Source organism: Protopterus annectens, chromosome 7.part0, assembly GCF_019279795.1.
Source record: "Protopterus annectens isolate FY-2018-M chromosome 7.part0, PAN1.0, whole genome shotgun sequence".
Taxonomy (NCBI): domain Eukaryota; kingdom Metazoa; phylum Chordata; order Ceratodontiformes; family Protopteridae; genus Protopterus; species Protopterus annectens.
Window position 1 is genome coordinate 325682480 of NC_056739.1, and position 25257 is coordinate 325707736.

At 40.5% G+C, this 25257-nt stretch overlaps 1 protein-coding gene across 3 annotated transcripts in view; it reads right to left on the reverse strand.

The window, feature by feature from the left end:
* Positions 1-25257, reverse strand: part of ATXN7L2 (ataxin 7 like 2) — a 326007-nt gene that overhangs the window by 76521 nt on the left and 224229 nt on the right. The gene's annotated exons all lie outside the window — the stretch shown is intronic.

Here is a 25257-nt window from a genome sequence, read left to right on the forward strand (position 1 = left end):
GATCCATAGCTGGAAAACCATGCCGGTTCGGATCCGATATCGGATCCATAACCCACAGGTTGCAGACAAATGAATATCCTACTTCAGATCAATATGTTCCCACCATTTGGAAAATATCACACATCTTACCTCTGCACAAAGGAGGTAGCTCCTGTGAACTAACTAATTATCGCCCTATTGCCATCCTCTCCCCCTGTCTAAAATCACTGAAAGAGTCATACACTCACAACCCATGGAATATCTATTATCACACAACCTCCTATCCCACACTCAACATGGCTTTCGACCTGCCCATAGCACAATAGCCCTTCTATCCTTCACAAACACAGTTAACCACCTCAGAAACAACTCCCAATTCATATCAGCTGTATTCCTGGACCTATCAAAAGCATATGACATGGTCAATCACCCCAAACTCTTAAACGTTTTCTCCACCCACAACCTCAGTAACACAGCTCTAGCATGGTTCCAAAGCTACTTAACAAATCATCAAAGTGTCCTTTAGCAATAATCCCTCTCACCCCCTCCTACCAGTTACCATAGGGGTACCCCAAGGTTCCATCCTTGGACCCTTACTTTTCTCACTATTTACCAATCACCTCCACTTTGCCACACCCCAAGCTAAAATCATTCAATACGCTGATGACTCCACTCTGATCTGCTCTGCTTCCTCCCTTGATGACCTGCAATCTATCACCCAAGACACCTTCCTATCTGTTGAAACTTGGTTAACAGACTCCCAACTTATATTAAATCCCAATAAAACTAAACTTATGCTGTTCTAACCCACAAGAAATCCTTCCTCTTCCACAACCTTTCATATCTTTTCTAACAACAAAACCACAATCACTCCTACCCCCCCATACCAAAATCCTAGGTGTCATTATTGACAACCTGAAATTTGACCTCCACATAGACCACTCCATTAATAAAGTTCACAAGGAACTTGGTTTTCTTTATAGAAATAAACAATTTCTAACTAACAATACAAACATAATAATTGCTAGAACACACCTGATATTAACACTCTTATACGCATCCTCTATCCTTACAAACCTCCGTAAAACCAAACTCACCAAACTTGAAACCTGCTATAACAAAATCTCCAAATTTGCTACTAATGCTTCCTATAAATCCCATCACTGTCTTTCTCTCAAATAACTTAAATGGCTAGAACTCCCTCTCTTACTTCACTTTAATCAACTAACCATAGCCCACAAAACCCTCCACCATCCAGAAAAAACCCAGCCGTTAAGGACATTATCCAACCATACTTTGCATCTAGATCCCGACGCTCAACAAACTTCTCCTCCAAGTCACCAAAGTAAAAAAAAAACAAAGCAGGTGAATCCCTCTTCTCTAACTATATCTCCAAACTCTGGAACTCTCTACCCAACCTACTCATAAATACTTCATCAAAACAGTTTAAAGTACTCCTAAAAACCCACCTTACAAACTCCTGGCTCTGCTCCTACCACAGTCCAAGCTAGTCCTACTAAACTCCCTCCAAACCACCTATATTACATCATTCTTCAAACTTTGTGCCTTGTCAACAAACACCACACTAATTCTTATATCAAACGTATTCTCTATCAACTACCAATCCTCAATCACACTGACATATCTTTGTTTGAAAACTCTACTTACTGAAATTAAGTATAACCCCTCAGAAGGTATTGTTGATTGCTAAAATTCCTATGTTTTTTGTCCACTCTATCAACCATTACTGTTGTAAATAGTCCTATTATAACTACCTGCTCTGTGTTAGAAAATGTATTGATACATGAGAATATGTAGCAACTTAATGTCTTTTATTATGTGTTAACTATACCTTGCACTAAATTTATTGTACTGTTTAATATCGGAGCTTTTCTCCCCGGGCCTCCACTGAAAAAGGACACATGTACAGATGGACTCTCCCGGTTAACAAATGTAAAATAAAATACAATCAATCAATCAATCAATTAATTAAGGTTAATACCAGCAGTTTTATGAATTGGTAGTGCATTGAACCAGCTATGAATCTGAGGTATCTTCTGCAGTTATGTCTGATAGGGACATGCAGTTATGCCTCCTTGAGGTCCAAAGTTACGAGCCAAGCTTTCTTGCCCAGCATGGGAAGAAGCTGCTGTAATGTCAACATTTTGAATTTTGGAACATCCAGGTAAGTGTTTAGAGAAGAAAGATCCAGAATGGGCCTCCAGGCTTTGTCCTTTCTGGGAACCAGAAAGAGTCTTGAGTAAAATCCTTGTCCTTGCTCCTGTGTTGGTACCTTTTGACTAGCTCTTATGTCCATGAGTGCTGTAATTTGTCTTTGAGCCTCTGCCCATTGATTTGGTGGCAGATTTGGCATTCCGTTTAACCTTGGCAGAGTGTGAAAGTGGAACCTGTAACCTTGAGATACAATGTTGAGAACCCATTTATCTTTGGTGATCGTATGCAAATTGTGATAGAAAAGTGCCAGCTTTCCTCCCAAGGGGGCTGCCAAGAGAGAACTGTTTGGCAGCTGTAGTGGGAAGTCATTGGGGCTATTTTTTTATAAGGTTGGGGCCTGTCTTCCCCTTCTTTCTGGGTTGATGCACCCCATTGTCGAGGCCTGTAAGGACCTTGTGGTTGACCTCTACCTCTTGGACGTCTGTATCTGCCCCTTTGAGGTCTGTCTGTAACTGGAAAGGACCAATTCTTTGTTGGCCAATTTCTGCTAAATCGAGGAGGCTGAACCTGTAAGAAATCCTTCACCGTTTGCATAAATTTTGCCTTATTCTCCATTTTCTTTAATACCTCTTCTGCCTTAACTCCAAATAACACATCCTGCTGCAAAGGTGCATCCAATAGCTTTGCTTTAACATGATCTGGTAACCTATGTTATTTTAACCAAGCATGTCTTCTAATGACAGATCCTGTAACTGCTGCTCTACAGGAGGCCTCTAATGAAGCAAAACCACATTGCAAAGTATGTTTTCCCACTTGTTCAGCTGCATGCAATAAATCCTGCATTTCCTTATAATTAGGAGGATCTGAATTTGGAAGCATTTTTTGTTTCAACTGAGACATCAAATATTGCTGATATTTAGCATGTGAAACTGGCAATTTAAGGCCCTCCTTGCTAAAGTTGCAGATGTATATACTTTCTTCCCCCATCTGTCTAATGCTCTGAAATCTCTGTCAGAGGGGACTGGATTCTTTGCTGAAGAGGCCTTTACCCCTTTGGGGCCCTGAGAAATAGTTTCAGGGTCAGCAACAGGGCTTTTATAAAGAAATTTGTGAGAGTCAGGGACTCTGTAGTATCTGTCTGGCTTAACTGGAGCAGGAGGTAAAGAATCAGGATTTAAACTGGATTCAGTATACACATCATCCACAATATCTAACACTGGCGGAATAGCAAGGGGTCTGTGTTGAGGTAATAAAAGAAAATCTCTGAGCCTTTTCTTGGATTCTGAGTAATCCTGGCCCTCCCAATGGAAATGCTCCCTCATGGTATGTAAGGTTTCCCCAAAGGAGTAGTCCTCAGGCGGAGAGGCTGAAGGAATTGATTCCTCAGCATCAGAATCCTCATAAGGGGGTAAACAGTATCCTAGGTCTGAGGATGAATCTGAAGAGATGGATACTTGGTCGGATGAGTCATAGTCTGCATCCTGTCTAGGCCATTTATCAGGAGGGGGATGGGACCCCCTGATCAGAGTGATTAGGTCTTCGGCCATTTTGAGCATTTGTTTCTTAGGCATGGAGGCCTGTCCTGGTGAATGTTGAATTTGTTTCTTTGTTTTTAAAGGAGGTTTAGACTTGGCAGAAGATTTAATGGTTAACTGAGTAGGTCTGAAAACACCATCTGAAGCTATGGGTTGTTCAGCTACTCCGGATCCCTCTGAAGGGTTAATCTCGGTAGGCTGAAAAGCTGGTGCGTCCGAAGGCCCAGCCATCTCCACGTAGGAGTCAGAGGCGGCCTGTGGTTCTAAAGAAGCGGTCGTTAGGGGCTGCGAAGGCGCCTCACTGAAAACCGGAGAACCGGCGACTGGCCTAGAAGAGGCTTTGTCGTCAGTTTTGGGCCTCAGATGCCTGTTCTTGTCTTTGCGCTTTTTATGTATTCCGGTCGTCGGTAGTTCCGACGGCATGGTGTAATTGAATTTTCTGCCAAAATAATGTCAGGCAAAATCAAACCGACGTTTAATAGTGCGCTTGTTAAACCTAGCACAAAACCGGCAACCAGTGATGTCGTGGTCTGGGCCTAGGCATGGGATACAATAAGAATGGAAATCCTTATGAGGTATTTGCTTCCCACAAGCAATACAGTTATTAACTTTTACTGACATCGGTCTGAGGCAAGAAAAAGTTTCCCCAACAGGGTACATAGCTTTGTAGAGGACTTCGGTTCTGGATTCAGAATGAAAATCTCAGGAGTCGGCCGACCAGCACTTGCGAACTGCTTTTGCTTCGGGCACCACGCAGCAAGAAAGACTGAAGAAAATGGCGTCAGCTGCATCTTATATACCCCTGTCGCACTGATGTCAGGGAAGAAGTGACAGCAACTGATGCCAGACCAAGACTTTGGAACTCAGGCTGACTGAGGGACCGCCTGACGGCAGGATAACCCAAGTGTAATGACTGCAGCAGTGTAACACGATGAACATCAGGTAAATTGATAGTTTGATTGATATTAACCTCCGATGCTACTTTTGGGAGAAAAGAAGGATTGGTGAGAACAGAAATCCTGTCCTTGTGGGAAATCATGTATGGAACCTTGACAGACAATGCCTGAAGCTCTGAAACTCTCCTAGCAGAGGTGACAGCCACTAGAAAGGCTGTCTTCCAAGACAAAAACTTAAGATCTGTGGTTGCTGCAGGTTCAAAAGGAGGGACAACCAACACTTGAAGTACCATAGTAAGGTCCCGCGGGGGAACAGGATCTTTGACCGGAGGACGCAAAAGAAAGGTACCTTTAATAAAGGCTCTGCACAATCTGCAATAGGGTAAAGAAGCACAGTTCTCACCCACGTGAAAATGAGAAATGGCAGCTAGTTGAACCTTGACTGTAGACGAGCTAGCCCCTTGCTGAAAAATATTTGCCAAAAAGTCAAGAAAAGCCGGAATGGGAGCCGTGAAAGGATCTAAACTCCTTTGAGAAGCCCAAAAGGAAAAACGCTTCCATTTGCGGAGATAAATCTTCCTGGTGGATGACCTATGAGCTGCCACCAGAATAGACCTGACCGAAGAAGACAATCCAGGAGTCCTAGCAATTAAGGAAACTGGAGCAGCCAAGCTGTGAGCTTCAGACTGTCCAGATTCGAATGTGGGACCCTCGAGGTGTGTGAAATGAGATCCTGAATGGGATCCAAGATCCAAGGAGGAGCTAGATGATAAGACCAAAGGAAGGGAAACCATACCTGGTGAGGCCAAAACAGGGCAATGAGGATCACTTTGCTCCTCAGTCGACAAGCTTTCTGTAGGAACTTCATAATAAGGGGTACAGGAGGATAAGCATAAAGAAGTCCGGGAGGCCAAACATGAACTAGAGCGTCTCTGGGGGACTCCCCCGGTGGGGGGTTCAGAGCAAAGAAATCACTGCACTTTGTGTTGGAAGGAGATGCGAAGAGATCGCAGCAAGGCCAACCCCACTCTAGAAAGATCTACTCTGCTACTGAAGGATTCAGAGACCACTCATAAGGCATCAGAATAGTCCGGCTTAGTTTGTCTGCTAGAATGTTGGAATATGCGTTGCTACCAAGAAACGACCGGTGGAGATCGCCCATTCCCAAACTCTCATGGCCTCTCGACAAAGGGGGTAATATCTGGTCCCTTCCGGTTTGCTGATATACCAGACCACCAACATGTTGTCTGACTGGATTGCAATGGTTTCCAGAGGTAGAAAGGCACGAAGGGCCTGCAACGCTAAAAGGAACACCTTCATCTCCAGAACGTTTCGGGGACCACATGCCTTGGACTGTCCTTCCCCAACAATGCTCCTCCCCACCCTAGCTTGGAGGCGTCCGTGGTCACTGTGGCTTGGGCAGGGGCTGGAACAAAAGGTCGTAAACTCCAAGATTTCCAAAGACTGCATCCACCAAAGAAGGGACGACCTGCAGACTCTGCTGAGGTGTATTGGGTGCAATAACTGAAGATCCAACAAAGACCACTGCACCGCTAGAGTCCACTGTAGTACTTGCATATGTAATCGAGCACATGGTAGAAGTGTTATCGTCACTGCCATAGAACCTAGGGCCCTTAAGACCGGCTCTGCTGAGGGAAGGCGAGATCGATAAATGAAGGCGACATGCATCCTTAAATTTCCAACTCTCTTCGAGGTCAGGAAAACATTTGTCTGTAACATGTATTCTATCACCTGGAAAAGATTCAGAAGAGATTTGGCTGTGTTGATTGTAATCCCTAGATAGTATGCAAGCTGTAGGAAATAGTCTCTGGTCCGTCAAAGTAGGCGCTTGGTGGCAGCAGTAAGGAGCCAATCGTCCAGGTACGGGTAAACCTGAATCCTCTGAAGCCTCAGGTGAGGCGCTACTACTGACATCACTTTGGTGAACACCCTGGGGGCTGTGGTGAGACCAAAGGGTAGGGATCGAAACTGATAATGATTGGCTCCTACCTGGAAGAGGAGAAACCTCCTGGAGCTTCTGTGCATCTTTATGTGATAATAAGCATCCTGGAGGTCAAATGAGCACATCCAGTCACTCTCTTGCAGGTACAGCATGATGAACTGTAGTGTGACCACCCGGAACTTCTCTTTGGCAACTGACAGGTTCAAAGTAGACCGGTCCACAATGGGCCTCAAGTCCCCCATCTTTTTTGGCACCAAAAAGAACCTGGATTAGATGCCCAATCCAGACTGATCTGGGGGGACGGGTTCGATGGCTCATTTCTTTAACAGCTTGTTAACCTCTAGCGCTGCTGCCTCCCTTTGCATGGGTGGTACGTTTGGGTAGTGTTTGTAAGTTGTGGGAACAACCACAAATGGGATTGACTGTCCTCTGGAAATTATCTGAAGCACCCAACGGTCTGATGACATGAACTCCCATTCCGCCAGGTGCAACAACAGGTGACCCCCCCGACTGCCTCCAGAGCAGAGCAGTCGTGCAACCCCTTAGGGTTTCTGTGAGGGCCTGTCGAGAACAGTTCTCGAGACCCAAAATTCCTCCAAGCCCCTCTGCCTCTGGGCTGGCGTCTATCCTGTCTCCCTCTACCTTTACGGGAAGAAGGGTCCTGAGTGTCCCGGGAATACTGAGACTTCTGGAACCACATTTTCTTTTGCCCTCGCTGATTCCTGGAATAGGATCTTTGAGGGTCCGAGAAGCTGATTCCGACAGCAGGCAGTGGCTTCCCGTCTTTCTCACTCTAGACCAAGGTGTCACGGACGGTTTTATCAAAGATGGAAGAGCCGTCATACGGGGCATTCGCAAAAGACTCCTTGAAGGGTTCCGTGAACTGACACAATCTGAGCCAGGCGTTACGCCTCATGGACATGCCAGACCCAGCCGCCCTAGCAGCTCCTTCGGTCATGTGTGAGGGGAGTTGCACAGACGTATTTGAAACCGCTGTCAAGGTAGCCATCCTCATGGAGAATGTAGCCCTGTCCTCTTGCGACATGGACTTTGGGGGAGACTCAGCCAGTTCCTTAACCAGGTTGTGCTATAGTCGAGTAACATGGGCCAGACAGTTCAGCTCCCTGATAAAGGTTGCTGACGGATAAACCCGCTTCCCTAGGCGATCCATCATCCTAGACTCACGGTCAGGAGGATGGACAGAGGAACTCTCCTGGGCTAGTTCCTTCTTGGTGGTGGCTGCTACCACCATAGTGTCTACAGGGGACCCTTTATTCCAAGCCGGTCTGTCTGTAGGGGGGATCAATATTTTGTCTGGGTGTTTAAGGATTGGTTCCACAATGTCCGGTTCCTTCCAATCCCGTGAGGTGACTAAGTCCACTAATGGATCAGGAGGAGGAGGGGACACCCAGGAAGTAGGTGGGTCCATGCCGAAAGCCTCCAGGAACATGGATTCGTCTGAGGAAGGTTTTGGGGCAGACCAACCTCCCCGCTGGTGCAAAACTTCTATTATGCCTCCGAAGGAGGCATCCTCGGGAGGTGATCTGGGGGAACCTTCCCCATCATCCAAATCAGTGTCCTCGGTGAGGGACTCTGGGGAGGAGTCCAAGTGCCTCCTCTTGCATGTATGCCTGCGAGGAACCTCTCCGGTGGGGCTTTCCAGAAGGAATTAGCAAACCACTTGTTGTTCCTCAGGGGGAACCGCCTGGGGCTCCTCGAGCTCCGGCTGTCCCTGTGATAAAATGATGGGATTCACACACAAAGCAGGAAGAGTCGGGGCAGAGTTTGAAGATACAGTTAGGGGCCTCGATCCATTGGAGAAAACCCTTTCCACAATGTCAAACACCGAGGGGGAGCGAGCTTCCTGGGATACCATTAAGGGAACTGCTCTCCCTGGATCTGACGCGGGAATCAAAGCCGAGCCCAAAGTAGACGGTGATCCTAGAAGAGGGCTGTGACCTGACAAGGTCAGAGCCGACGGAAAAAGCTCCACCCCCTTGGATATGACACTCAGGCTCTGGCTCTGATAGCCACTCAGATCCGACATGCTCCAGGCAGCTGTCGGTGTCGAGGAAACGGGTCTTGTTGGTGCTGTCCCCCTGGCTAGGGGAACTCTCGGATCCATATACTCCGAAACCGGGGCTCGGATTGGAGAAGGAGATATAGGTGTAAAGAAGGGAAGCGAGCTCGCCCTTCCAGAGGGAGAGTGGGCCGGCATGACTCCCATCTGAATTTGTGTGCGAATAAATCTCTGCATCATTTTATCCATGTCAACTTCAGAGAGACTGTAGGTGGACCGCGACGAAGCCACGGACTCTGACCTGGCAAGTCAAAGAACCAGGGCTCTAGAGGGTGGTCTGGGCTCCTCTGGCTCTGAGAAAATCTAAGAGATTGGAACCGAGGGGAGTCACGGTGCCTAGGCTGAATTTTGGTTGGAGGTCCAGTTGGAGCCAAAAGGTCCAGGGACATCTTTCTCTTTTCAGATCTGTGCTCTCTCTCCTTCTCTCTGCCTTTTCTATGCTCTGCTTCCACAGGATTAGAGGGAGGAGAAACAAGGACAGGAATAGAAGGAGAGGTGGTCACAGCAGCAGCTGTGACCGAAACAGAAGAGGAAGTGGCCGCCTCCATAGAAGGGAGCAGGCCCTTCATAACTAGTTTAGCTCTCTGATCCTTAAGGGCGCACGGGTTAAAACCTGTGCAAATACTACAGTCAGTAGCTAAATGGGCCGCACCCAAACAAAGCACACACAGAGTGCGGCCATCAGCAGGTGACAATTTGTGATCACACTCAGTGCATCTTCTGAAAATCTGTTTAGGGAGATCAGCCATACCTCACTAAACAACAAGAAACAAAAGACTTCTGAGAGACACACACCACTCACCACACACACACAGACAGGCAGACAGGCAGACAGAAGGTTGGGGGGGGGAGTCTAACTACTACAAACTACCTAAAACTAAGACAACAATACCTACACTCAACGCACCAGCGAAGGGGAGGAAGGGAGGAAACCTATACTACCAGCATGCACACAAAAAACACTAATAACTTTGAAAAAGATCTACTCACAACTTGGAGCTCAAGAATCACGATGCGTTGGAAGCCGCGGCAAACGAGATCTGAGGGTTGGAAGGTAATGGTGGTGTATTCTGGGTAAGGGGGGAGCTTGGAGCAGATGCTTGTGAAGTTGCTGGCTCGGATCAGATATGGATCCGGTACCCACAGGTTGAAGATCAAATGAAGTAAACTACTTCAGATCATTATTTTTGAACAGATAGCAATCAGATGTGCATCAGAACCTCAATAAACACATTGTTGTCTGCCCAGCATGATGTACAATACCCCTAAGCACAAGTATAATAATCACAGAGGAAATTATGTTCCTTTAAAGTAACCCACATGTCTGTGCACCAATCCAGATCTTTCTCTCATCAAAAATCTTTAACACTACGTACAACCAAACATAAATCAGAAAATGATCTCACATCACATTCCAACAGTGTATCAGCTTGAAATTGCACAATCATTTCTTTAAAACAGAAGCAGTCCCAACAAAAAATATATTCCTCCACCATATTCTCAGAAGTCCAAGTCAATGTCACCCTTGATCCATTGTCAGAGAATGCTGTCCAGTGTCCCCTAGCTAAATTTTCCCTAGTCAGTATAAATAAATACTACTTTGGTTCTCCCATGAAAAGAGGCTACCAACCTACTAAGATTAACCTAGTCAAGAATGGATAAATAAAATTAAAGAAAGAAATGGCATGGAACTGGATGTTTCTAGGGCTGAAAAGGTAAGAAGTATACATGGGTATGGGTACACAAAGGATAAGGAGTAGACATGGGGATGCTACCTCTTCCAATTGGTGTAGGATAGTCCTGTTTTTGATAATGGTCCTGTAGCAACTACAAGCATGACATTAAATACTCCAATTTTGAGACTGCAAATGGGGCAAGACAGCCAAGTACTGGAATTGTGAATACATTTATTTATTTATTTATTTTATTTATTTGCAGTTGTTTAACCAGGATAGTCCATTGGGCCTAAAGAACCCGTTTTCAATGGAGTCCTGGGGAGAAAAGCTCCACATACAGATAATACAAAGATTATAGTCCACATACAGATTATACAAAGGTTATGTTACACACATAGTTTACATGAAAAAGTAAAGAAAAACATTGTAGAAATTCTGGTTATACGTAGACCAAAAAAAAAAAAACTATTTTTTTTAAGATTGCAGGGTACAAATAAGGAGCTATATGCTAGAAGCCAGCATGAATTTGCTGGTTAGGTTTTGAGAAAAAGGAAAAAAGGAGAAGTGTTGGGAGTAGCGAGTAGGTTATGAGGGATGTGCACAGGAGCATTCCCAAGAGGATTTTAGATGAGAGTGTAGGGATTTTTTAAAGGATGGTAGGTTGGTAATGGTTCGAATGCAGGGGGGAAGGGAGTTCCATAGGCGTGCTAGTGAGAAGGACAGGAGGTTTTGTCCAGGAGGGTGTAAGGGTCTGTAAACTTCTATGAAGTTTTGATTACTAGATCTCAGAAGTCTTTGAGTTGTTTGCATTTTGAAGGTAGATGAGAGAGAGGGACAGAGGGATGGCTGGAAAATGAGTTTATGTGCATAGGTGAGCTGAGTGTAGGAGAGGTAGTTAGGAAGCTCTAGCCAGTTGAGTTGGAGGAGAGGTTCGCAGTGATGGGTGGATAATTTGTTACTGGTGGCAAATCTGGCTATTTTATTGTAACAAGAGGACTGCTTGGTTTTCAGAGAAGATTGTAGGTTTGTAAGAAGAGGGGCACAATAGAGAAGGGAGGGAAGGAGAAATGTGGTAGAGAGAGTAATTTTGGTAGTTGAGGTGAGGAACCAAATGTGACGGTAGAGCATGCCCAATTTTTGGTGAGTTTTTTTTATATTTAGTAGCAGATGGGAGTTGAATTTGAGCTTGTCATCAATTTGGACACCCAGTAGTTTGGCTTCAGATACCAGCTCAAGAGATGTGTTGTTTTGGCTGGTGATAGTGAATAGAGATCTATCAAAGTTATTTGTTTTGGAGGGGGTAAATATCATCAGTTTAGTCTTAGCAGCATTGAGTGCAAGATGGTTGTCTTTCATCCATTGTTCTGTGGTGGTGAAAGAGTCTTGGGTGAGTTTTAGAAGAGTTGGGATAGATGAGGAAGCACAAATGATTGTGGAGTCGTCTGCATATTGAATAATGTTTGCAAGGGGGATAGAGTGGTAGAAGTCATTAATAAAGATATTGAAGAGGAGTGGACCTAAAAAAGAACCTTGTGGAACACCTGTAGGGGTGTTGAGGAAGGAGGAGGTGGCTTTTTTCCATTTGACGGCTTGTTGCCTATTAAAGAGATAGCTAGTAAACCAATGTAGGGAAGAGGGCTAAGGTTTAGGTTAGATAGCTTAGTAAGAAGTAGGTTATGAGAGATAGTGACGAAGGCTTTAGAGAGATCGAGTAGGATGGTAGATACAGTGAAGCCAGAATGTTTCAAGGAAGGATAGGAGAGCGGCCATGGTGCTACGATGGGGTCTGAATTTGTGCTGCGTGGGAGTTAATAGATTGTTGTCCAGAAGATGGGGAAGGAGCTGTAGATGGATACATTTTTCTAGGACTTTTGAAAGGGGAGACAGGATGGCTATGAGACGGAAATTGGTAATGTTAGTATTGTTACCACCTTTGTGTAGGGGAATGATGTAAGCTTTTTTCCAGATTTGAGGAACAATACTTTCTTGGATAGAGCGGTTAATTAGTATGCTGATAGGGAGGGCAATGGCTTCTGCAGCTATGCTAAGGTAATATGAGGGAATGTTATCTGGGGCATTGGTGCATGGTTTTAGTTGTTTCAGGAGTTTATATATGGTGGATGTAGGAATAGGATTTATGGAGAAAAGTGGGGGTGTGGTGTGAGTGGGGGAAGTTGGAGGGGGAGAAGCATGAAGAGGGGTGGGGGAAGTTGGAGGGGGAGAAGCATGAAGAGGGGTGGGAGAAGTTGGAGGGGGAGAAGTCTGAGGAGAAGTGGGAGAAGTTGGAGGGGGAGAAGTGGGAGAAGAGTGAGGAGAAGTGGAAGTAGGAGAAGGAATCTTATGTAAGAAAGAGGAGGTAAGTTTGGTGATAGAGTCTGTGAAGAAGGAATTGAACTGGGTAGCAAGATCTGTGTCATCTACATTTGGGCAGGGGATAGGGTTTTCTGTGGTTCCGGGTTTTAGGAGCACAGTTATACCCCGCCAGAATTTTTGAGGGTTAGTTTTGTGGTTTGTTTGGAGTCGGGTGAAGTAGTTATGACGGTCTGTAGAGACAAGTTTTTTAACTGAGTTATGAAGAGTTTTGTATTCATTGAGGGAAGATATAGATTTGTTCTTTTGATATTGTGTCCAAGCTTTGTCTCTAAGTCGCATGGAGGTTAAGGTGTATGCAGTTAACCAGGGGGTGGATTGTTTTTTTTATTCTTTTGGTTTTTGAAGGAGCATGAGTATCTAGAAGGTTTAGGAATGTGGTATTAAAGTGAATGATTGCATCATCAAGGGGTAGAGTTTTTAAGGGGTACCAGTTAAGTGATTTTAGGGAATTGCAGAAGGCTTCTGGGTTAAAGTTTTTGTGGCATCGGGAAGTAATGTAATTGTGAGTGACTTGTAAGGGAGAAGGAAGATGTCTAGTGAAGATATGTAAGTGGTCACTGAGGGAGTCAAGTAATGTTCCACTATCTGGGTAGTAGTGAGGGTGGGAGACTAGAATCCAATCTAGGGTGTTGCCACTGGCAAAGTCTTTGTATGGTCTAGTAATGGAGTTGATGAGTTGACAGTAGTTATATAGGTTGATGTTAAGGGAGTGAGAGGGGGACTGAATGGAGGACCAGTTAATATTGGTATCTCCCATGATTATAGTTTCATTTTTAATGTTAGCTGAGAGCCAGGAGAGGATTTCTTCGAGAATTGGTATATTGTCTCCTGGGGGAATGTAAAGAGAGACAATGTATATGTATTTGTGTTTGTTTAGCTGGAGATGAGCCAGTATTAATTCTGCTTTGTAGAACTGGGGGATGGCTTTGTCATAGGGAGTTATACATAGGGAGGATGAGTAGAGTAGGGCTACTCCACCTCCCTTTTTATGGGTTCTGTCTGATCTGATGATTGAGTAGTTAGGTGGTACTATCTCTGAATCTTTTATATGTGGTTTTAGCCAGGTTTCAGAAATGGCTAGAATGTCTAAGCACAAGTATACATACATTACAAGACCACCAGTATTTTGACAGACTTTTTGCTGCAAAACAAACAAGCTCATCAAGACTAAACTTTATCTTGCTCTATCGATCTATGATTAGGAAAATCACATTTAGTTAGCTGATGTCAGCGTGCATATAATTTTTCTCTTACCTCAAAAAAGCCCACCCCCCCCAAAAAAAACATGGCTTCTGTAGGATCAGAAGGAAACTGTCAGAACAGAACAGCCCCACATGACTGCCCTGAGCCTGATGGTTACTTCATATATTATATGTTTATATGTCTACTTCATACTTGTTGCTTGTCTTCTATCAAAAATCAAGTCTGCAGTTACTATAAGCATCAAAATTTACACAAATGTCACTAAAATAACTGAAATGCCATCCTTGTAGAAAATACACTCAGGAAGTAAAAATAAAAATCCAGTAATTTATTAGTATTAAGCGCTTTCATCTCCTTTAAGAGACTTCATCAGAATACAACTTCCTACTAAAAATGAACCATTTAAATATTTTCAATTAATGACATCATAATGGAACTTTATTAATTCCAAAAAGTTTTATACATAACATTAAAGAAAAAATGTCATAAAAATGTGGAATACATTCATAAATCCTACTAAAATTCACATATAAACATATAATATCTACCTACTTATAGTAATGTAAAACCCAAATTCACATACATAAAGATATGAGATATATATATATATATATAAAACTAAAATCTATTAGCCCGTTCCAACATGGGAGCAATAGAAACAGTCTAATTCAGACCGGGTGGAAACATTGCAGCTAATTAAAACTGCCACTGAGTTTCTCTTTTCTTTAATAAATTCTTCCAATCTCCACCAATAGGGTTCATTTTGAAAATGCCCAATATTCCAAACACATATTTCACAAACCCTGTACAAGTGAGGGAATGCTTGTACAAAGCACTGGATAACTTATGATTTTTTACACCATTGTGTTCATACACTATGTTTAACATACGTTCCGTTTTTCCCAGATAATAGTGAGTACATGACACACATACTGGCAAATAAACTAATCCAGTGGTATTACAATTTCCCTTCTTGAATGTAATTTTACTTTTCAAGTTATTGTTCAAAACCAAACTACCCTGCTTGTTAATGTATGGGCATTGTGCACACACCCCACATGGTCTAGTGCCTAAACACACTACCTCAGTCCTATTTTCATTTCAAAAAGTTTTTTCAGGTTTAGACCCATCCTGTTAATAAACATTGGTTTTGCTCCCATTTTGTTGAAAATTTCCCTGTTTGTTCTAAACATATTCCAGTTAGATTCCATCACTTTTTTTTATACTATTGGTATTCTGATTGTACTGCAATACATACATTTTTTCAAACTTTTTGGTCTGAAGACCATCCCTTGAATGATTCACACTTGTAGTGAAACCCACCCCCAAGAGTGGTTTATAAAAAAACACCCCATTTCGCATATACTTAATTCAAAATTTCTTCTACTAAATATTTGGGGTATCCCCTATCTTGGAACATATTAGAAACCTTTTCTAGTTCAGGGCCCAAGTCCTCCAAATGTGAAGTCATATGGGCCACCCTGATGGCCTGACCCTTAACAATACTTCTCTTTTGTCCCATGGGGTGGTTACTTTGAAAATGCAAATATGCATTGCAAAAAGTATCCTGTCTATATATGTTTGACCTAAAAGCATCAATTCCTTTCGAAATATAAGTATCCAAGTAATTTATACCTTTGGTATCATAATGATATGTAAAATCCAAAAAATCGGTGCTGGAATTCAAATACTGAATAAACCTAGGAATTTCAGACTCATTACCCTTTCAGTGGATAAAAACGTCATCCAAATAACGTACATACTTGACACTACCCTAAAAAGGACAATTTAATACATACTGATTCTCCCATCCCAGAAGGACCGAGTTGGCATACACAGGTGAACACACTGCCCCCATGGCTACACCCCTGATTTGTTGAAAATACTTTTTTATGGTTTGAGGGAGAGTACTATCTAAGACAATGTTCATCTCACAGACCAGTGTAGCCATGCCATGTTCCAGTTCAGATTCCTGAAATAACACTTGTTCAAACAACATGAGACCCTCCCCCTTGGGAATACTGGTGAACAAATCTTTCACATCTACTGTTAAAAAGATAATGTTCTCTGTCCATTTTTATTAAACCAAAAAATTCCCAAGAATCCTTTACAAAGTGGGGGGTTTTATCAGCCACATGCTGTACATAGGAATCTATTAACACAGCCAATGGATGAATTTTGGAGCCCCTGGCTGCCACAATTGGTCTAAATGGTGGTTTCAAAACATTTTTGTGAATCTTGGGTATACCGAAAAAAAAAAACGGTATCACAGGGTCCCTTCTATACAAAAAGTCATACCTCTTTTGCTATCACATCTTTTTGCTTTTCATAGTATAACACTGTTTTTCTAAGCAAATTCAACCCTTCTTCATCAAAAAACTGCATGCTCCCTCAAGGACTTGACTTATCGGCTTGAAAAGAGACTGTTCAAACTCAAAACTTTACAGATGGCCATTGCATATTTGAATCAATGTATTAGTTTAAAAATTATACCACAAGGGTTAAGACTGTATAAATTCCCCTTTGGTATAACATACAATGAAGAAATTGATGATTTTGTGCAGTTTTTTGATGAGGAAGGGTTGAATTTGCTTAGAAAAGCAGTGTTCTACTACGAAAAGCAACAAGATGTGATAGCAAAAGAGGCAGATGTTTTGGATAACAAAATTAAAACAGATTTGTTGTTTTTTCAGTACAATGCAATGTATTTCAAAGTGCCTGACAAGGTGGAAAGGAGATGTTATAATACTTTTCAAAAGAAAAAAACGCAAGCTGGATAGGGACCAGAAAAGTTATTTAAACAAACAGGTCTAGCCTATTAAACAATTAATTAACAACAAACATTATGTTCCTTATGGGGAAGAAGTTAGAAATTCTAATAGTTATAGTGAAGTGGTTAGAACAGGTGAGATTTGGAACATGGATGTAGAAATGGGGGAGAGGGAACAGGATTTTCCAGTAGTCAGACGCTCAGAGAGACTAGCACAACATTACAAATAGAAGGGGGAATACAGCAAGAGTTATTACCCACCGAGGAGGAATGCATACCCCAATGGGAACAAATACAGGAATTAGCATACACAAGGCAGGGCATTGTGAAAACAAAGGATGGGTTCATTATATATAATTTCACAGATAAAAATATCACTGATGATTACTTCCACTTATTTTCCAAGGGAATTAAGTTTATTCCCTCTTCCAAGGGTGAATTAGTGGAAAATATTCTTGCACTGAAGATGTATACCAGGGAATTAAATTTTGAAAACATGTTGGGTATTAAGGAAAATGAAACTATAGTCAGTTCTAATAAACCTATTTCTTTACCTAAAAAAGAAGTACCTATAATCCACCCCTGCACCCCTTAGTAGAAACATCTTAAAAGCTTGCTCTGAAAGATATTTATGGCATGGCTCAGGGTTATAACAGGAGACAGGGTAACGTAACAGAGGGAGAATACAACCTCTTGTTGGATTTAAGGAAAGATAAACAGATTTGTGTCATGGTTCCAAAGGGGGAGGGGTAGTGCTATACAAAAGTTGAGATTATTTGAATGAGATGCAGAATTTACTTTTTGATGAGACTACCTATTTGGGTGTTTCTAGAAATCAAATTAATATTACCTATTCTAGGATTGATTCATATCTTGAGGAATATCTGCTAGATGGAAGAACTGATGTTGAGCTATATGACTTTTTGTATAGAAAGGACCCTGTGATACTGTTTTTTTTCGGTATACCCAAGATTCATAAAAATGTTTGGAAACCACCATTTAGACCAATTGTGGCAGCAAGGGACTCCAAAATTAATCCCTTAGCTGTGTTAATATATTCCTGTGTACAGCATGTGGTTGATAAGACCCCCCCCCCCCCCCTTGGTAAAAGATTCTTGGAAATTTTTTGGTTTAATAAAAAAAGAGCTATAGACAGAGAACATTATCTTTTTAACAACAGATGTTAAAGATTTGTTCACCAGTATTCCCAAGGGGGAGGGTCTCATGTTGTTTGAACAAGTGTTATTTCAGGAATCTGAACTGGAACATGGCATGGCTACACTGGTCTGTGAAATGATGAGCATTGTCTTAGATAATAATTTTTTATGGTTTGAGGGAAAGTACTATCAACAAATCAGGGGTGTAACCATGGGGGCAGTGTGTCGCCTGTGCATGCCAACTTGGTCCTTCTGGGATGGCAGAATCAATATGTATTAAACTGTCCTTTTTGGGGTAGTGTCAAGTTGTATGTACATTATTTGGATGACATTTTTATCCTCTGGGAGGATAGTGAGTCTGAAATTCCTAGGTTTATTCAGTATTTGGATTTTACATATCAGTATGATACCAAAGGTATAAATTATATGGATACTTATATTTTGAAAGGAATTGATGCTTTTAGGTCAAAAATATATATAAAGGATACTTTTTGCAATGCATGTTTGCATTTTCAGAGTAACCACCCCATGGGACAAAAGAGAAGTATTGTTAAGGGTCAGGCCATCAGGGTGGCCCGTATGACTTCGCATTTGGAGGACTTGGGCCCTGAACTAGAAAAGGTTTCTAGTATGTTCCAAGATAGGGGATACCCCAAATATTTAGTAGACGAAATTTTGAATGAAGTATATGTGAAATGGGGTGTTTTTTATAAACCACTCCTGGGGATGGGTTTCACTACAAGTGTGAATCATTCCAGGGATGGTCTTCAGACAAAAAAGTTTGGAAAAACTTGTGTATTGCAGTACAATTTGAATACCAATAGTATAAAAAAAGTGATGGAATCTAACTGGAATATTTTTAGAACAAACAGGGAAATTTTCAACAAAGTGGGGAGAAACCAATGTTTATTAACAGGGTGGGTCAAAGCCTGAAAAAACTTTCTGAAATGAAAATAGATAGGATTGAGATGGCGGGTCTATGCACTAGACCATGTGGGATGTGTACACAATGCCCATACATTAACAAGCAGGGTAGTTTGGTTTTGAACCATAACTTGAAAAGTAAAATTACATTCAAGAAGGGAAATTGTAATACCACTGGATTAGTTTATTTGCCAGTATGTGTGTCATGTACTCACTATTATGTCGGAAAAAAACAGAACGTATGTTAAAAAACAGAGTGTATGAACACAATGGTATAAAAAATCATAAATTATCCAGTGCTTTGTACAAGCATTCCCTCATTTGTACAGGGTTTGTGAAATATGTGTTTGGAATATTGGACATTGTCAAAATGAACCCTAGGGGTGGAGACTGGAAGAATTTATTAAAGAAAAGAGAAACTCAGCGGCAGCTTAGGTTAGCTGCAATGTTTCCACCCGGTCTGAATGAGACTGTTTCTATTGCTCACATGTTGCTGAAAAGGGCTAATAGATTTTAGTAAAAAAAAAAAAAAATATATATATATATATATATATATATATATATATATAAATCTTTTAAACATGATATATTTATGTATGTGAATTTGGGTTTTACATTACTATAAGTAGGTAGATACTATATGTTTATAAGTGAATTTTAGTAGGGTTTATGAATGTATTAAAAATTTTAAGACAAGGTTTCTTTAATGTTATGTATAAAACTTTTTGGAATTAATGAGGTCCAATTATGATGTCATTAATTGAAAGTATTTAAATGGTTCATTTTTAGTAGGAAGTTGTATTTTGATGAAGTCTCGTACAGGAGATGAAAGCACTTAATACTAATAAATTATTTTTACTTCCTGAGTGCTTTTTCTATAAGGATGGTATTTCAGTTATTTTATTGACATTTGTGTGGTTTTTACTTGGTGTGGTGTTCCTTGGTCTTTGTAAACATCAAAATTTAGTCTATCATCTAAAAGTCGTAGGTTCAACACTCAGTATCATCCATAACACAGAAGAAATGGATCCTGATCAAAATAAACACTGTTTTAGAAAGCATTATTCAGGTCATGTAAAGTATTAAAGATTCAAAGCAGAAAAGACAGTTACATATGTAAATACATGACTACTATTACGGACCAAAATCAGGCATTCCTTTTGCAAACCTTTCTGCATGAATCATGGCTGTACCAACTGCTACACACCAATAAACATTTGTCTAATCAAGGCAGTTGTACTTTAGGCATACTAACCATGCATACTTACACAAAGAACTCAGTATAACACCAACATAACTCGCATGCTAACATAGTAAATGATTAAAATAAGATTGTATTCAATAAATAAACTACAAATATAACTGTAAATTAGTATGCAACAGATACCGGTTATGAAAAATACATGCGTATTGGAACAAGAGGCAATACACTACAGCACCAAAAATAAGAACATGGACATAAAGTTAGGCTCCCAATTAAAAAGTATTCTATTAATGGGAAAAACTCAGTGACAATCCTTTTTAATGAAAGTCATTTTTACATTTAAAATATGTAAATCATAAAAAAAGAATCCTACTGATTCATTTTGTAAAATAAAGAATTTGAGCTGTCAAGAGTTTCACTGCATATCCTTTCTGTCATGACTGTGACAGGCAGACAGACAAGTACAAAAATAATAGTAAATTAAAGTTATTTACTTTAACTTCCAAACATTATAAGTGTTAAAATCCAATAAGATCACAATCCTTGGGACCAACTACTGCAAAATGCCATAACTGGCTGAAGACTGGCAGAAGGAGCTGTTTGACTCAATGTAAAATGTTTGCTGGGATGAGGTTCCTGGATAGAAGGTGAATTTCTGGGGTCTATATTATAATCTCGAAGGTTTAAAACTTCTAATCACTAAAGATCGAAGTTTGGTGATCAAAGTCTTAAACCATCGAAATAAAAAAAAAAATACTAAATTAAAAAAAAAAACAAAATAGTGTGTAGGCAGGGGGGCAAGCCCCCCCCCCTGCATCCCCCACATCGGGGGCTGCACCCCCCACACTCCCCCTACTTAAATATACCAACTCCGAGAACGCACTACATTGAAGTGAACGGAAATCTCCCCCTATGGAGATTTTCCATTTAAGCGTTCGATGTACTGCGCTTTCGGTATTCTCGTGTCAACAATATCGTATTCAATATTGTCATACTTCGAGATTTTAATATAGACCCGTCTGTGAGGATAAGTTCTTAGAATCTTGTTAATTCCTACAGAAGGAGTGGTACTTCAGGAACCCAGTAAGGTCTGCAGATTTTATCCTTAAGTTTGTGTTTTTATTATGCCAGCAGTTGAGTTGCCAAACAAAATTTTGCCTTTTTCTGGAATGTCTAATAACTGAGATTTTACAACTCCTGGTAATTTCTCTGATCTTACCCAAAAATATCTGCTAAAGACCATTACCATTACCACCGACTGAGTGGTAGGAACACTTTTACACAAGTACAACTTTCACAGCTGTTTTTGTTAGATGGATACATCTCACTGTTTAAGACTATTACATTTAAGTATTCTCGACCCATGCTAGAAGTGTTCGCTACCTATTCATACCTGCAAGGTAATTACTGGTTCTTACAACTAGAGTATTAGAACTATATACTCTATACATCTGTACAAGTTGCAATATTTATGCCAAGAAAATGGTTTTAAAACTCGCATATCAGTAATCTGGCATACTGTATTAATGCAGCAGGACATTTATTAAACATACAGTATTAAACTGCAAACAATTGTTTTTACCTTAATGACTGTCATGTCTTACTAACTCTTTAAATGTATGCAGTTTAAGAGATGGGGCAGGAATTGCTAGCATTACTGTACTTAAATGCAAACTGCATATATTAAAGTGAAAACTCAGCAAGGCATGGCAGTCATTAAAATATAAAAAAATGTTTTCTCATTTACTTCTTTAAGTTTGAATGAGTTTCATGCTGCAAAACTACAATAGTCTGAACAGCTGCATGAAGCAGTTGTGATACCTGCCAGTAGCGTTCATAGCCCCCATCTGCTGAATGCATACAGTTAAGTGCATACAGTTAAATAAAGTGTGTTACACTGGTCAAGACAACAGCAGTCAAACTAAGTTATCAAAATCTAATCTAATGATGTCTGAATAACACAACAGAAACTTAAACAATAAGCAATCACCTAGGGCAAGGATTGAAGTTCTTCGCATTTTCAGGTCAAATGTACAAACTTCAGTTCAATGAGCGTCACTTGAAAAATTTCATACTGCAATTTCATTTGTAAATATAAATGTTTGAATATTACCATTAAGTCCTAACTGCAAATAAGCAAACATAAAAAATTACAAAACTGGTTAATTCTTCAAAATGACTATACATTCTACTAACATGATGTGAACTGAAATGGAGGTCAAACTTCAAAGGCTAAGAATTCTTGACTCTTTATAAGGACTCTGTGCTACAGTTTACAACAGAAGAACTAAAATATAAGTTAAAAGTTCAAAAGGCTACTAAAAACTGATTCCAGGGCATTTAGCCATACTACCCTCAATTCTGCAGAATAGATAACAGTACCACATAACTTGGCAAACTCTGTTATGAATGATCTCTCCTCAAGTCACAAAGTAACTAAATGCTTCAGGTCTATTGCATATCCATCCTTGCCGATCTGAAATCCACCTTAATTGAAGCAATCCATGGCACACTATTATATGCTCTGCTATCAAACAACAGTAAACAATGCTTCAGATCACTTGTGGCAACATGATACCTCCTACTTTAATTAGCTGATGTGAACAGAAAAGAATTATGAAAAAAATGCTTCCTTATCAATATATACATGGATTTGGAAAGTGGAACCTCTAGATGGTTACAACAACTGTTTTTGGAAGTTAAGTCTACCCACCTACAATGTAATGGTCATTTTCATATGCACTCCTAGTATACTGTACAAAATAGACTTACATCACTTACTTTCATGATTTTTTTGTAATCAGTAAATTAAGAAAATCCACATGAAGAAGCTTTCTGTCGAAAACCTTAATGAGATACTAAGTAAAAGTGGAGTGTTTTATTTTCCCCCTTGGTCTGTTTCTCTGTATCTGCTAAGGTTTGATCAGTGGTAACTTGGAAAAATACAGGACAAATTTACTCAAACTAGCTTATGAAAAGTTAGGAGAGTGGATTCTACCCTCTTTTTTTTACATTTAAAGCCCACCCCTCAAACCTCGAGTAAGCTAGTTACATTAACTACACTGTTCTCGCCCACTAACAAAGCTTTAACTACACTTTGTGGGACGACCCAAGTGCTTTCTGCACAAGAATAGAGGCAAACATTTCAGAGGTACAGCACTTCTGAAGAGAGTGACTACTAAAGATAATTCATTCACAGTTAACCACTAGTTTGAACTGTGACCTTTAAAATTATTACCGAAAAGCCTTAAAATAATTACTTCTGTGCATTTAATATTGCATGGGATTTTGTGGACTACAGGTGATGCGTGACTGTATTTTCTAACTGACACATTAAGATGATCTGTTCAGATTTCAATTACTGTTCTGATATTTGGAAGGTCTGATGAACCACAGCAATCTTTTTATTTTAAAAAAATTATAAAATAGAAAAAAACAGGTTTTGACTACTGCAGAATCAAGAGCCGTCGGTGTTAATGGATATTGTTATAGATATTCTGATTGTGACTGTGCTGACAGTGTAGTTTTACTCAATGCATTCAGTGTACACATGTACATTTTATTATTTATTAAACAGGCAATGATGCATGGAATCTATTTAGCCTAAACAGTGGCCAAAGGCCAGGTTCTAAACAACATGTTACAGTCTGTCCACAGAGCTGGTGAAATCCTACCCTGTAAGGTGAAAAAAACATCCACAACAGGAAGTAGCCTGCTGCCCTCCTGTTCAGAAACTTGCAGAAAACCCACCTGAGGTACTGTTTCCAGTTCTGGAAATCCAATCCTCTAACACAGTCAAGTTAGCATATGAAAACAAACATCCCATTTCATGTCTATAGCTGCTTTAAAACTATGAATTGGAATTTGCAAATAACACGGTCTTCCTTATTTCCTTATTATTTTTCTACCCGTGTAAGGAAAATGGGTAGAAAGTTCTCAGACTTTATGATGTAAAGGTGGAAAAAAACAGGAAAGACTTGATATTCCGCAACTCAACTGCTACTCATAGATTTGCACCCAAAAGTCAGCTGAGCAGTGCATGTGAGTACATAACCAGGGGTACAGCCATGAGGATTTTTTTTTCTTTCTGAACTCTGTGAAAAGGGAGAATTATCTCCATCTGTCATATTACATGGCATGTTTCTACGTACTACTTAATTTTCATGAAAACAAGTCACATAAAAATAAATGAGAATGAAACAAAGGCAGTCCACGAAGGCAGCAATTAACACAGCCTGTCCTACACATAGACAAATTCTGTCTTCACTGATGCCACTATTAAGTTGTTTGGTGGATGAACGAATGCTTTTGAAGTTTTTCACACAAAATACACTCCAGTTTATTACTTTATAATTAATTTAAAAATATTCTGATACAGCCATGTTGTTCATCATAATAAATGCCTAATACAAAACTGTTGCTAATGCTGAAGCAGTTAAAAAAAATCCAGAAATATTGTTAAACTCATTTCTGTAGAGCCTCAGTCCAGATCCAGCATATGGATCTATGCATAAATTCCACACCAACAGCACAGCAAGTCATCTGCTACTGTTTCAAAAGAAGAAGCAAACGTTTCATACAATCAAGTGGTGTGCACAAGCTGATCAGAGATCCACTCTCATTTTGATTTTGTTGTTATTTTGGAAAGACACACTCCCCACAAAGATGACATACAAATGTGCAACAGCTAATTATGCAATAATAAAAAACTGCCCAAACTACATTAAACAGTGTTTATGTCACGGCACTGCTATTGTCTTGAGGTGCACTGACATCAAAGGATGCTCTAATAAATTCAAGGGGACAGAAAAGTGAAGCCCTGCATGGTGGTATGGGAGACTGCCTTTAAAAATTATTTAAAAAATTTTAAAGGCTGTATTGAAAACATTTATTTTACTTACTCAGTGTTAACTGTGTTAGTTCCACAGGCGTGTGACCCCTTTTCATGGGAGACCCAAAGTGGTAATCACACTGAATATTTTTTGTGCACATACATTTACATCGATGTATGTGTGTTTGTGTGCATGCATCTGTGCATTTAATTCAGTCATAAACATGACCTAGCAAACGTTTACGCATTATCATAATGGCACAACAATTATGCAGAACACTGGGACTAAAGCCTAGGAATCACCAGCTGCTATTAACTGCTACTACGAAGTATAACAGCAGAACATCTCTGCACTAGTGATGATTAAAGTAAAAATAGAACATCGTCTGCAAAAAAATCAGACAGCCATACCAACAAACTAGGATGTAGTATACGTGAACAAAATCATATGAAGTGCAGTGAGAAGTTGATAAATTGTGTTCTATTAACAA